The sequence below is a fragment of the Strix uralensis genome, chromosome Z (assembly GCF_047716275.1).
Source record: "Strix uralensis isolate ZFMK-TIS-50842 chromosome Z, bStrUra1, whole genome shotgun sequence".
NCBI lineage: Eukaryota > Metazoa > Chordata > Aves > Strigiformes > Strigidae > Strix > Strix uralensis.
The window spans coordinates 2,040,560-2,053,408 of NC_134012.1; the positions used below are offsets into that span (position 1 = coordinate 2,040,560).

At 44.3% G+C, this 12,849-nt stretch overlaps 1 protein-coding gene across 6 annotated transcripts in view; it reads left to right on the plus strand.

Moving 5' to 3' along the window:
* Window positions 1-12,849, plus strand: part of ARB2A (ARB2 cotranscriptional regulator A) — a 268,419-nt gene that overhangs the window by 214,578 nt on the left and 40,992 nt on the right. The window lies entirely within an intron of this gene.

Here is a 12,849-nt window from a genome sequence, read left to right on the forward strand (position 1 = left end):
GTTTAGGCCGTTGTTTAGGTCCGGATGTTACCTCTGGCTTGGCGCAAGCAGAGGTGCTCTGGGACTCCAGGGTATCTTCACGTGTACAGCACAGACCATGAAATCCGTTCCCATCCCTGCGCTCTGGTGATGATCCACATCCTCTGACCTGCAAAGATTCCCCTCCACGCACCTCAAAACAGTGTGTCAGCATTGGGTGACGATCACCATTTATTGATTCTTTTGCATTAGTGGGAGAGACTGTGGAAGCAAAGCTTGGGTATTTGGTATTTAGGGTGTCCCTGAAACAACTCATTTTTAGCACTGTAGGGCTGTGCTACACTCTCTGAACTGATACAAGAAGGCTAAAATGTGCCGAAATCGTAATTTATTGCAGTATTAATATTGTGCAACACTTAAATTTGTTACATTGTTATTTTCTGATTGGGAGTTTTATGCATAGGGTTTTTAAAATGGTACATTAATCTCTGAATAAAATTTGTCTTGCAAATGACATATTAATAGAAAGTTAGGAACAAGTGTGGGTCTTTGAGTGTGTTTTATATAACAGTTTATATGTTCAGTACAGATCAATGACATTCTCTCTAGAGCTAAATGCCATTAATCCATTTACAGCCACTCATTGCAATGAAGAGAAATTACCACTGAAAGAGCCAATCATACGTTAAAGAGAATTTCTCTGCTTCCCTGCATAGTCTTATATTTTGAAAACGCCTTTGCGAGTGTTTAAAGCAGTCTTTTGGGGTTTTTCTCCCCCCTCTTTATTTTTTGTCTTTACAAGGAAGGAGTTTAGCAGCAGTGGGGGTGCTGGTGGCTTGTCCCCACACAGCCCCCCTGGCCAGGCTAGGGTGGCGGAGGTGGCCCCGCAGGGTGCTGGCCGTGGCCACCTCTGCTCCATTGGGGCAGGGGGTGTCTCATCCTCACAGCCACCCCCACATCATGTGCTTCTGCAGGAAAAGTGTGGCAGACCTGCCATACAGAAACGTGGAGGCAGTTAACGGGTTGTTTTGCATGGACGGTGGTTGCCACTGGCTGTAAATAAATTAATTATAGCGTAGCACGGCCACTTGGAAAAAAAGGAGTATTGTCTTGTAAAGAGTTGGCGGGTGAAAAAAAAGAGTACAGGAACTTACTGATAAATCTAAAATATGTATGGTTAGTGTATGCTCTGTCTGAAGAACGTGCCTTTGCTTCAAATATGTAAAGGAGGAGAGGGGAGCTTCCTGACTGGCTGATGATGCAATCAGACTGTCAGATTATTTGAAATAAATTGTTGTTAAAGAGTCAGGTATGACTCCACCAATTCATTTATACATTTCACTGCGTGATAGTTCATTTTTCTTCTTAAAGAACGCATTTCTCTGAAATAAACTGTGCAGACGAGGAACAGCCGAGTCATTTGAAGTTCACTGGAAATATAGGAGGACATCATGTTTCCTGTCCTTATGTTAAACTTGGCATATTGATTTTTTTGCACAGCTTGCAGCATAGAAATGTGATCTACAGCTATGGCAAGGCAGCCTAACCACATGTGAATTTGTTAAGTACTGCTGGATTAGCAGGAATCATCGGACTGTGCAAGTACGGAGGCTTGACTTTTGTAACTCTTTATTTATGACTTAATCAATTAAAATAACAAGTTTTGATTTTATTGGCTGTAAATAAATAAGCACCAATCAGCTGTAGAAGCTGTTGTTTCATATGCTTGCTTGTTTTCCCGACGTAAAGGCTCTGTAAGTTAGCCGCAGTACGTACGCAGGCAGAGCTGGAGTTGAAGTTAAGGATCAAATATGGAAAGATTCAACGAACGTGGTTAGCTACTGTTTTTTAGATCAGTGCAGAAAATTCAGGAAGGCGTAGTACATTCCTTAACTTGCAAGTTTCAATCTCAATTTGCCATTACTTTTCTTCGTATATTCTTGTTTAATCTTTTGTTCCCTTTATGTTCAAAAATACCAAGATTATGGAAGCCACCGGCGCTGCAGCCTGCATTTAAATTTAGTTACGGTACGGCCGCGCGGAAAGCGTTCTTCTCAAGTGGGGCTGGCTTGCTCCTCTCTCTACATTATTAAACCTCCTTAAACACCTCCATTATACCATTCACCTCGCTTACTTCAAAGAGTAGCGCAGCTGCGTAGAGAGGGCGAGCCGCAACTCTGCCGAGCGGGTTACCCGCGGTTTCTTAGAAATGCTAATGCCTTATCCGCCGTGTTTATGAACTTATCTGCTGTTGGATTGGAGGGACCATTCTGCAGCCCTAGAATCAAAACGATAACATGTCCAAGGCAAAGACAGCAGCTAAAGGTATTTTGGGATTTGAAGTCATCGCCATTCACCTTTTGAAACCTTTTCCACCCCCCGGAAAAAGACATAATAATTAAATCAAGAGGTTATTTTGGGGGAGAGCGAAGTTGATGCTGTTCCTGAAGAACCTCTTGAGTGCAGTCTCGCTGAGTTGGTCATGAAAATGATGTGGAGGAACGCCTGCTTATCACTGAGTTTATCAGGAACTAATCTGTTCAAAATGTTTGGAATAAGCTAAAACCTGGCTTGCTCATCTAATGAAAAAGGTCAAAACAGAGAAGAAAGTGCCACTGGTTTGTGTTAGGTGACACTGTGCCCTGCTTGTCTAATTTGATTACACAGAGCCACTAAAGCCCCAGGCAAAGCTGATTTTAGCTATAATCAGCTTCTTAACCTTTTGAGAACTAACGTAAACACTACCTACCAGTGGTTAATTATGTTGCTCTGTTACATACAACAAAGTGCAAAGGTAAAAGTGTAGAACTGCAGTAACACATGTTGTGACAAGATCACTCCAGGGGATTACAGCCCTCTGCGTTTTATCTGCACTCATTGATTTCTTTCTTAAAAATCAAAAATGGGCTATGAGCAGGGAGCATCGGTTTATCAGTTTCAGACAGCATTGCCTTGTTGTGCTGCTGCCTCATCTCCAATTCCTCTTACATACGGAAGAAGAGACCTAGTGTGGGTTGGACCACTATGGTCATGGACCTGTTGTTTTTTAATTATTTCAAATTAACTTTGTTCTGATTGTTTACCTGTAATAAAGCGTGCATGCTCCCTTCCTCTATGACAAGCATCTTCCAGAAAGTTCTGTAATCTCTTTCGGCAGATGCACCATGTCTGTATGAGACACTTCTCCCTAGGCTGGGTAAATATGATTAATTTTATTTTCAGATTTTGCATACACACATTAGGCAAGAACCAAAAATTGGAGGCACAAAAACTGGCTCTCTGCAAAACCTGTATATCCTAGTTTCCCATGTGGTTGGGTTCATACACTTCCTGTAGTTTGCCAGGAGATTTGCACTTCCATGAACTTCAAAACTTTTAGAAGAATTCTAAGCCAAGGGGCTTTCAGTGTATTGCAAATTTTCCTGACCCGTGCTGATCCATGGTGTTTCTGTAAGGAAGCCTTGATCTACTCATCTTATACACTTGCTGCTCTTACATACTTGCTGCTTGGAGGTAGCAGTTTGCCTCTGGATTTTGCACTGTGTAGAAAGTACATCTGTTTCACTCTTCCTGTGTCCCACTGTTTTTGCCAGCAGTGCCTCTAATCAGCACCCTTCTTCCCCAGGAGTCTGCTCAGAGAAGCACCCATAATGAATTATCATGATGAGCAACATTAGCAGGGGTGTTACAGGGCAGCCCCGTGCTGCCCGTGTGCTCCATGGAATCTCAGGAGGCATCATGGAGCTGGACTATCAGGTTTCAGGTCCTTCACTGCCTTCTGGCCGTGTGCTTCCACCCAAAATTTGTAGTAGTGTGCTGTGATAGCTGATAGATGAGCAGGGGTGTAGTTATACCAGGGAAATCGATGAGCCCTTGCTTAATTCAGATACTTATTTTATTAACTAAGATTAATAAAGCCATATTGACTAGAGTTAGTGAAGCAATAATACTAAAAAAATCACCACTTGCACAAAAACAACAATAAATAATAGCACAACACTCGCACACACAAAAATCTTGCTGACGGTTATGTACAAGGTCAGAGTTGGTTCACTTTTCCTGCTGTAAGGTTTGCTGTACACACATTTGTCCATGCCAAGGTTGTGGTGTGTGGAGAGGAAGTGGGGCAGGCTGCTAGATTTGAGCATCAGAGGGGTATTTGTTGCATATGTCACCACGGCATCAGTTGCATTTCCTGAACTGACAGAAAGCTTCGTCTCCCGTGGAACTGGATGTCATTATTCTGAAGCAATTTTTCTACATCTTTGCCTCCACGAAAAAGAAGTGGGATCAGATTCTCTCTCGTGGTCCAGCTGTCAGGTCTGGGAGGAAAAAACTGCCGAGGCAGGTCTGCAAAACCCATCAGCATCCGCATTTAGGACCAGGTGTCCCCATGCCTCCTTATTGCCTCAACACGTTCCAGTCACAAGGAGGTTTTGTGCAAAATTTCTGCCACATGAATTCTGCTTTGCTCCAGAATTATTATCTGGGGACTGTCTGGGTTGGGCTCATTGCTTTGGGTAGTGCGAGGCGACAAATAGCAAAAATGCAACGGAATTAGAGCAGTGACTTTGCCCTCCAGAAGGAAACTTCGGGGCCCCTTGCACAGTAGTTTACTTAATTTCTGGAGTGCGTGGCACAAGCAGCAGCGCTTGGCTGTGCCTTAATGGATTGGCTAACTCTGGTTACTCACAAAGGAAATTAAAGGGGTTTTTTTCCCCCATTTCTGGATAGACTCAGAAGCAAGGGAAGGCAGTGCTGCACCAGTACTGCTCATGCCTTGACACTGGCAGCAGCTGCTCTCCAGTCCCTCTTTGAGGGGCAGCCTTTCTTCCCATCCACCGCCACCAGACATGAAAGCACTGCTGCTCCCGACTGCTGAAAGGTACCGCACAGTACTGGGATCACAGCAGCGGCAGATTTTGATCCAGACCTAGCAGAAGTGGGACCCCGAAGAAGAGGAGTGTGGCTTGTGCAGGGGGGAATTTATCAGAGGCTGTGCAGAGCAGATCACAGGAGCTGGAGTCAGGCGATAGTGGCTTTTCCCCCCTGGAGAATAAGTCGCTACCCTTTGCAGCAGCAGGTAGAGGGTAAGTCAACAACAGTGCATCGCTGCGGAAGAGACAAACCTTTTACCAAAATGTCCAAATAAGCCTATAGCTTGCAAAGCTATTGGTGAGGCTTCATCTGGGAGACTACATATGCTGATGGGCAGCACAGCCCATGAAAGAGGAGGAGGAGCTGGAGAACCTGCAAAGCGAAGCAACAAAAGTGATGAGAAGTCTAGAAAACGTGGCCTTTGGAAAAGGGGTGAAAAAACTGAGAAAGCTTAACCTAAAAAAAGAGAACTGAAAGAAAGAACGTGGTGGAAATCATCGTGTGTGTGAAAGGCTGTTGCAAAGAAGAAAGGAACCGTCTGTTCTCCGTGCGCCTGGTAAATAGTACAAAAAGGGATGAAATTAAATTGCAGCAGGAAAAGTTTGGGTTAGACACTAAGGGAAACTTTCTAACGTGTGGCTGGAGGATACTGCCTGCGGGTTCTCCATCACTGGGGGAGGTGATTAAGGGCAGGTGAGACAGATGTTTGCCAGAAGTGACGTAGGCGCAGCAGGTCTTGCTCTGGGCCAGGGCAGGGACCTTGAGACATCTCTGTCACTCCTGCTTGTTCGTGACTATATGAACAGGCAGAGAAAAAGTAGGAGCTAAGGGACTGAAAATCCAGATGACTCAGAGATTCTCAGGTTCATAGTTCTTAAGCTGTTTTCCTAATTTTGAAGATAAAATAAACACTGTGCAACACAATTGCACAAAGCTGTTTAAGCAACATAAAATAGAAATATTTTTTTAATACTTGCAAAGGTAGTACGTGGATGAAAGTTTGAGGTTTGACTTCTGGGTGTGTTGGGTGACATTATCTATTGTTTTTGGCAAGATACAGAGGACTGACAGTTATTGATAACAGCGTCCTCCCCACTCTGACATACAATAGCAGAAGAAGGTCTGTTAGGAAGTGTTAACCAGGAAGACACTATCCCTTGTCATTGTTTCTGATGTCCACACTGTCCCCAGCCTAGGAGTAAAACAAATATATCACACTGCTGAGGTGGTCAGTGACACACAAATAAGCCTTAGGAAAGTTTTTATGAACAATTGATTTACAAATTCATTGAAAATACAGCAAACAGATTGAAATCTGGTTTGCTTTGTGAATTTGCTAACCGGAAAAAAAATTTAAAAGGGTGCACATAGCTAATGTAATTTATAATAAGTAAATAAACCCTTTGTACAGCACAGTAAAACATGGAAGAGTAAAAAGTGAAGTCTGCCTTTTATTCATGTAAATTCCAGAACATCTTCAGGCAAGCGATTCGCAATAAGTGAAATTAGTAAAATAAATTGTGTTGAACAGTTTGTTCCTGATCATACAGCTTGTAAATAATTCTTTGCTGAGAGCACTACTACCTTTAACAGCAATTGCGTGGGCTGTGGCCAGCTTCATTTCTACTCTGTTCCCAGGAATGAAAGGAGCGAAGTGCTCTTGCATTTACATTTTCCAGGGAATGGATTGGAATAATGATATGGCTGGGAAAAAAACTGTACAGACCAGATCAAAACAATACCCCAGGAATCCAGAAATTTTTTTTTTCCTTCCGCGAGGTCAGATCTCCAAACTCCTGGGAGTTTGGGCAGTAGGGATGCTTTAGTAAATGTGCAGTGAGAAAACTGCCAGATTGAAGGTTTCTTAAGTGCTACTGTCCAAAATCACCAGCCATGCTTGAAAATAGTAATTCTTGACAGAACATGCACTCTCAGTATGTGACTTTTAGCTGCAGGGGGCAGAGCATATGCTTTAGTGCCAAAAAGTTGTTTTGGCCTTTTTTTATTGTGTTTGTGTCATAACCTTTTTTATGTTATGTTTTTATGTTTTAAATTCTTTTCCTATTTCAGTCCTCGAGGCTTGCCATGAAAACCCAACATAAATAACGGCAAAAAAACCCTGAAACACTGCAGATCATTTAAGGATTTGTGAATCTATAGTTGATTCTTTGCATTATAGACTGATGCCATACTCAGTGCATGCAGTGATGTTTTAATTCACTCGTGAAGGGTGTCCTTTTTTTTTTTAAGACTAAATAAGAAGGCATTTTGGCCCTACAGGGTTTGTGTGTGGTTGCTTCGCTAATTCAAAATACGCATCCTTCAGTCAGCCACATATGATTCAATGAATCAGTCCAGAATCTTTTGACCACCCGGAGTTTCCATCACTTTGGTATCTCTGGGACATGAGGATCCTGAGCGCTTTTTTAGGAGGTGCCCAGCACCTTGTTGGGTTTGACCATTACTTCCCCGCCTGCACTGAGAGACTCACCCAGGCAGCCCTCTCTGCTCCTTTGCTGAAGCTTCATCGAAATCTTGGGGTCACAGAGGTCTCCAGCACAACTCTCTCTGCTTTTTTGGGGTGTCCTGGGTAAATCGCCTTGGTAGCAGAGCACAGGCTTCACACACAGCGACTTGAGCAAAGACAGCAACAGTTTGGGTTGCTTTGAGTTTTGTTCTTGCCCAGGGGCAGATGTCAGTCTCTTACATAAAAGTAGACAGTTAAAGGCACTTTAATAAGCCTGAGGTAATAAAGCAGACCGATTTAAGGGGTTTAATGCCCTGATTGGAAGGCTGATGGCATGCAGGCTGGATTGCTGCAGGAGACCTGTGCACAGTCTCTGCTCTGCTATGGAGCAGCAGAATATTTTAGGGCGAGTCACAGACCTTTTAAGTACTCTTATTTAGGTGTCTTTTCATGCTGAGTTCAGTGGGAAGAGGATTAAAACCCATTTGGTACAGTCAAATGGAAGAGTTGGCGTTATAGGAGCTGGTGGGAAGAGGAGTCAGTCCACCACAACGGTGTCACTAGTTTATTAGAAGTGGCACGTTCCGTGGCTTGGTAGAGCCATTACTCAAATCCATGCTTGCAAATTCCAGATACGTTGCTTTTTCTGTATGTTATACCTCATTGTCCCTTGATCTGATTCAATTTCAGGATCACAGATGACGGTATTAGGTATTGCTAGCAGTATCTGTTGTTTGCCTATAAAGATGGTAGGGTCATCTCAGGACATCAGCAAGTTGTCACACCGGCAGTGAGGAAGTGCTTTCTACCGTGTACAGTATTGCAAATACCAGATGCTAACAACGATTTCCTTCTCATTTATGGTTTTATAATGAGTTGGTGGTGGTCTGTATTTTATTTACAGATGCTGCAGGGAAGTGATCAACTGCTGTCTTGCACTTTTTAATTTCTTGCCCATCTAGCTGCGCAGAAAAATAAAGCTTGAAAATTTTTCGGCTAACATCAGCAACACAAACCCTCGAGTAATTTTTTTTAATCTCACAATTTTTAAGTCATCCTTGTTGTTACTTTGTGAATTTTCAGAAGCTGTTGGAGGCAGAAATACATTAGCCAAAGCTGGAGACAGCGATTGAGCTCAGGCTGGTTGGTGGGGGTTTGCTGCACAAGCAGGACTCGGCGTGGGGATATTCTCCTCACCCAGGTCTGCCGTGGGTGTCCTGAACTTGGGTGGGCAACGAGGAGAGGGGCAGCACCCTGCATGTCTGCGTTACAGAATGAGGGCAGTCTGCTTCACTGGATAATACCGGATAATAGACTGTTTCATGCAAATAGTAACTCACTAGCAATTACATTATGCAGCTAGACACTGAAGACGAATCTTACAAAAACCATTCTAAATTTGTCTCTTTGTTGTGATAGACAAGATGAATATGCAAATAAATGAATGGTGTGAATATTTTGTACTCTATCCCAGGCGATACTTGGAATTAAGAAACTGTGTGAGGGGCTTGGAGCTTGGCTGATGAGATGCAGAACTTTTCACCTCTGCCTCCAGTGGTCAGCCCGCAGCAGAGCCAGGGCTACTTCTGCGTGGTGTTGGCAAAATTACGTATGGAATATGAAATTAATGTGTTTCAGTGGGCAAGTGCCTGACTTCACAACTCATAGTCTCAGCCGTGAATGGATGTGGAGATAGATGGGTGGGTATACCTGCCTCAGCCTCTGCCCGTCGCTTTGCCAACCACCTCGTCTTTACCAAAGGATGCGAGGGGGTTCCTGCACGATGACAGCCTTAAACTCAAAAAAAAAAAATAAACCACCACATTTGTGCTAACGTACTAATTCTACCTCGGGGGCCATTGTTCCAGCAGAGGGGCAGGACAAGCAGCAGAGAGCAGCAGCGCTTCAAACCCCTGCAGCTGAATCTGCGGGAGGCTCGTGTGCTGGAGCCCTGAAATATGCTCCCCAGCCTGGAGCAGTTTTCAGAGCGTGTGTAGACATATTGTCAGGGTACATAAAAAAGCTTGTACTGAGACTGCCTGTTCTGCGAGTGTTTGGAGAACAAGGTATTTCAATTTCTAGGATTATAAATTGATGCTTAGTTGTTTACAGTACAGACGCAGAAGAATACCATTTGCAGTGTTACAGATCCCTTCGATATTCACCAGTTTCATTTCTTTTTGAGCTGGATTCATAACTGTCCACTGTTCTTAGTTTATTGGTCTTCGAGGTTTGCTTTTTTGTTTAACTTGAAGATGGTTGAAGACTCAGAGCTGTGCAGTCTCTAGTCATGGTCATGGTCAATGCAGAACATCTCCACCCTCCAGCTCCTTGTCTACAGGAGGGGTCTCTGCTTGGCTTGTAAAATTGTCTGACCTCTGTCCAGAACATTCCTTGTTTAGAGGCAGTTTTGTTTCTTGGTCACGCCCAAGATCTCGAGGTGCACCAGCAGACAAAAGCGCTGGCTGCCTGCAAACACGGAGGACATTTCTTCATGTCGCACCGTGGGAGAAGAGGTCCTTTGGTTAGATCAAGTCATCTGGGTAGACAGCAGACCCGAGGTTCTCTCTCCTCTTGCCACGTGCAGCTTTTTGATAGAGCTAGTCTGCTTGCTGTGGTTAAACATCCCAAAGTGGGTGATCAAGAGTAACAAACATCAAGGCTTAACCAGACTGCAGTGCCCGCTGGGACAGCAGAACCAGGGATGTGGGATTGGTGGTCAACAGGGTGCATCTGGGTGGGAGAGGTAGGAGCAGAGGTCTGGTCCCTGATGCTTTTCCGGAGGAGTGTGGAGTTGTTGGTAGCACAGGGCTTTGGGCATTGCACCCCATGGGAAAGCTTCAGTCCGTGGAGTGCAGGGGGGTGTTATTAATCAGCTCCATGCATGTAGTGTCTTTGTAAGAGGATTTTGGCCCTGGAGCTGCACAGAATCACAGAATCATCTAGGTTGGAAAAAACCTTGAAGCTCCTCCAGTCCAACCATGAACCTCACACTGACCATTCCCAACTCCACCAGATCCCTCAGCGCTGGCTCAACCCGACTCTTCAACCCCTGCAGGGATGGGGACTCCCCCCCTGCCCTGGGCAGCCCATTCCAATGCCCAACAACCCCTTCTGCAAAGAAATCCTTCCTAAAAGCCAGTCTGACCCTGCCCTGGCGCAGCTTGAGGCCATTCCCTCTTGGCCTGCCGCTGATTCCTTGGCTCAAGAGACTCCTCCCCCCTCTCTGCACCCTCCTTTCAGGGAGTTGTAGAGGGCCATGAGGTCTCCCCTCAGCCTCCTCTTCTCCAGACTAAACCCCCCCAGTTCCCTCAGCCGCTCCCCATCAGACCTGTGCTCCAGACCCTGCACCAGCTCCGTTGCCCTTCTCTGGACACGCTCAAGTCATTCAATGGCCTTTTTGGAGTGAGGGGCCCAAAACTGAGCCCAGTCATCGAGGTACGATTATGGTCGAGGTACTCAGTGGTGGATGCTCTGTTAAATGCTGCACAGGTGCCACATCTCTTTTGCTTAATTGCATGGTCCAGGCATCTCAGCGCACCCCATCCTGTTGTTATTCCTGCTCTGGGTAATTTTTCCCTTCTGGCCACATGGGCCAGGTTGGGCTGTGGAGCTGGTGAGTTGGATGTCAGCAGGAAGAAGGCTGTGATTAAAAAAAACACAAAAATAGCAGAACCATTCATGTGGTCCATTTGTGTGGACTTTCTTTTCTTCCCCTAAAGCTGTCTGCCCACTGCTGCCGTCTCAGGTGAATCCTGAGATGTATGTGATATAAGGCTGTAATGTAAAAAGCACAAAGACAACAAACCTTCTTGAATGAGAAAGGTCAGGAGGACATCTAGTCTGACCAAGGGGATGTCTCTTAAGCTGTTATAATATTGAATCCTGGAAGTGCAGGCCTGGAAGGGGCCTCAGGTGGCGTATCCCTCTGCCAGGCACCAGAATGATAAAGCTATAGCCTCGCTGTCAGGCTGGTGTTTATACACAGGTCTACGTGCAGGCTCTGCCTGTACGAGCGTGGTGTGATGGAGATGTCCAGTACATGCTGGTACAGTCTTCTGGGGACAGAGGTCACAGGGACCCATCTCTGGTGTCTCCACCATTTCATTTCTGTTTTCCAAACAGGCATCTGTAGTTTTCCCAGCCTTTCTGCATCCCCAGGCTCACAAGAGCCCACAACAACCACGTGTCCCCTGCAGCAAACAGCCATTTGGACAGCCCACACGCAGCCATCAGGACTGCTGCCTCCTGATGACAAACCTTCTCATCCTTCAGGGGTACCACGTCATAGCCTTCGGGACCTAGGTGGGAGCTAGGCTGAAGGTGCCCCCTAATTTCCTACGCTGTGCTTCCCCATCCCTAAAGCAGGGATGTCACTTCTCTCCTCTGGTTGTAAATGTGATGCTGGTGGTGGGACATTCGGACTGTACGGCAACAAAGGCGTATGCATACCCAAGACAGAAAGACCCAGAGTGTACAAAATCTCTTTATTTTAGTTGAGATGTTTGTTTTGGAAGGAGGAACCACATTAAGAAGATGGCTTTAGCTCTTGGCCAGCTGCTATGAAAACATCAGCTGAAGTTTATTGGATAGTGATAAAAAAGAGAAGAGTGAGATCAAATTCCTGTCGCTGCTGGTGACAGGAACGTACGAGATGCCAGGATCCAGAAGGGAAAATGCTGCAAAAATACGTCTGGCCCTGCCCATGCGGGTGTTATACATCTAATGTAGTGGAATTGAAACATCAAAAGTGATTGAAAGTATATTTGAAGATGTGTAACCTGTGGCAGAGCTTAATATTTACAAATGAGAAACTGAATAAGTATTTACTACTATGATCATTTACGGCAAACAAGTAAACCATGCGATACCCTTTGAAACAGTAAAATAGAAAAAAATTTGAAAATCTATAATTTTAATCAAAAGTTTGTTTCAGTCATTGAAATTCTGTTATTGCTGCTTACAAACATTAAAGTCAATCAAAACATCAGTAGCCTGCAAGATCAATATTTTTAATATGTTTGCATTGCAGTGCTGCAGATTTTTGGCTAATGGATCTCACCCATATTGATTTCCATGGGAAATGTTAGTCTGATACTGAAATAATTAAAAAAAAAAAAAAAGCCAGGGATTATTGGTTTGGAATTTTGAAGGAGATAGAAGTATAAAAATTGGTTATTGACTGAATTGCTTGGGGTGAATGAACCTTGGGCACTTGCAATAAACTTGTAGCACAGAGTCATTACCGAATACTACCTTAGTCCCTTAAACCTAAAATCAGTCAATAACCTATTATAACAATGCAAATTGTGGTGAAATAACATAGCGGGTCGTTTTCAAAGCAGCAGGATATTCATAAGCATCTACATGCATGTGTGGATGGATGTATTAAACCACCCCTGGGATATGCACAACAGCTGATTTTCAAGTTTATTTTAATATTTTGAGTTTATGTTAACATTAATGCAAAAGGGTTGATTTGAAGTAATTATTTAAAATAAGTTTAATGGCTCTGTAAGTAAAAA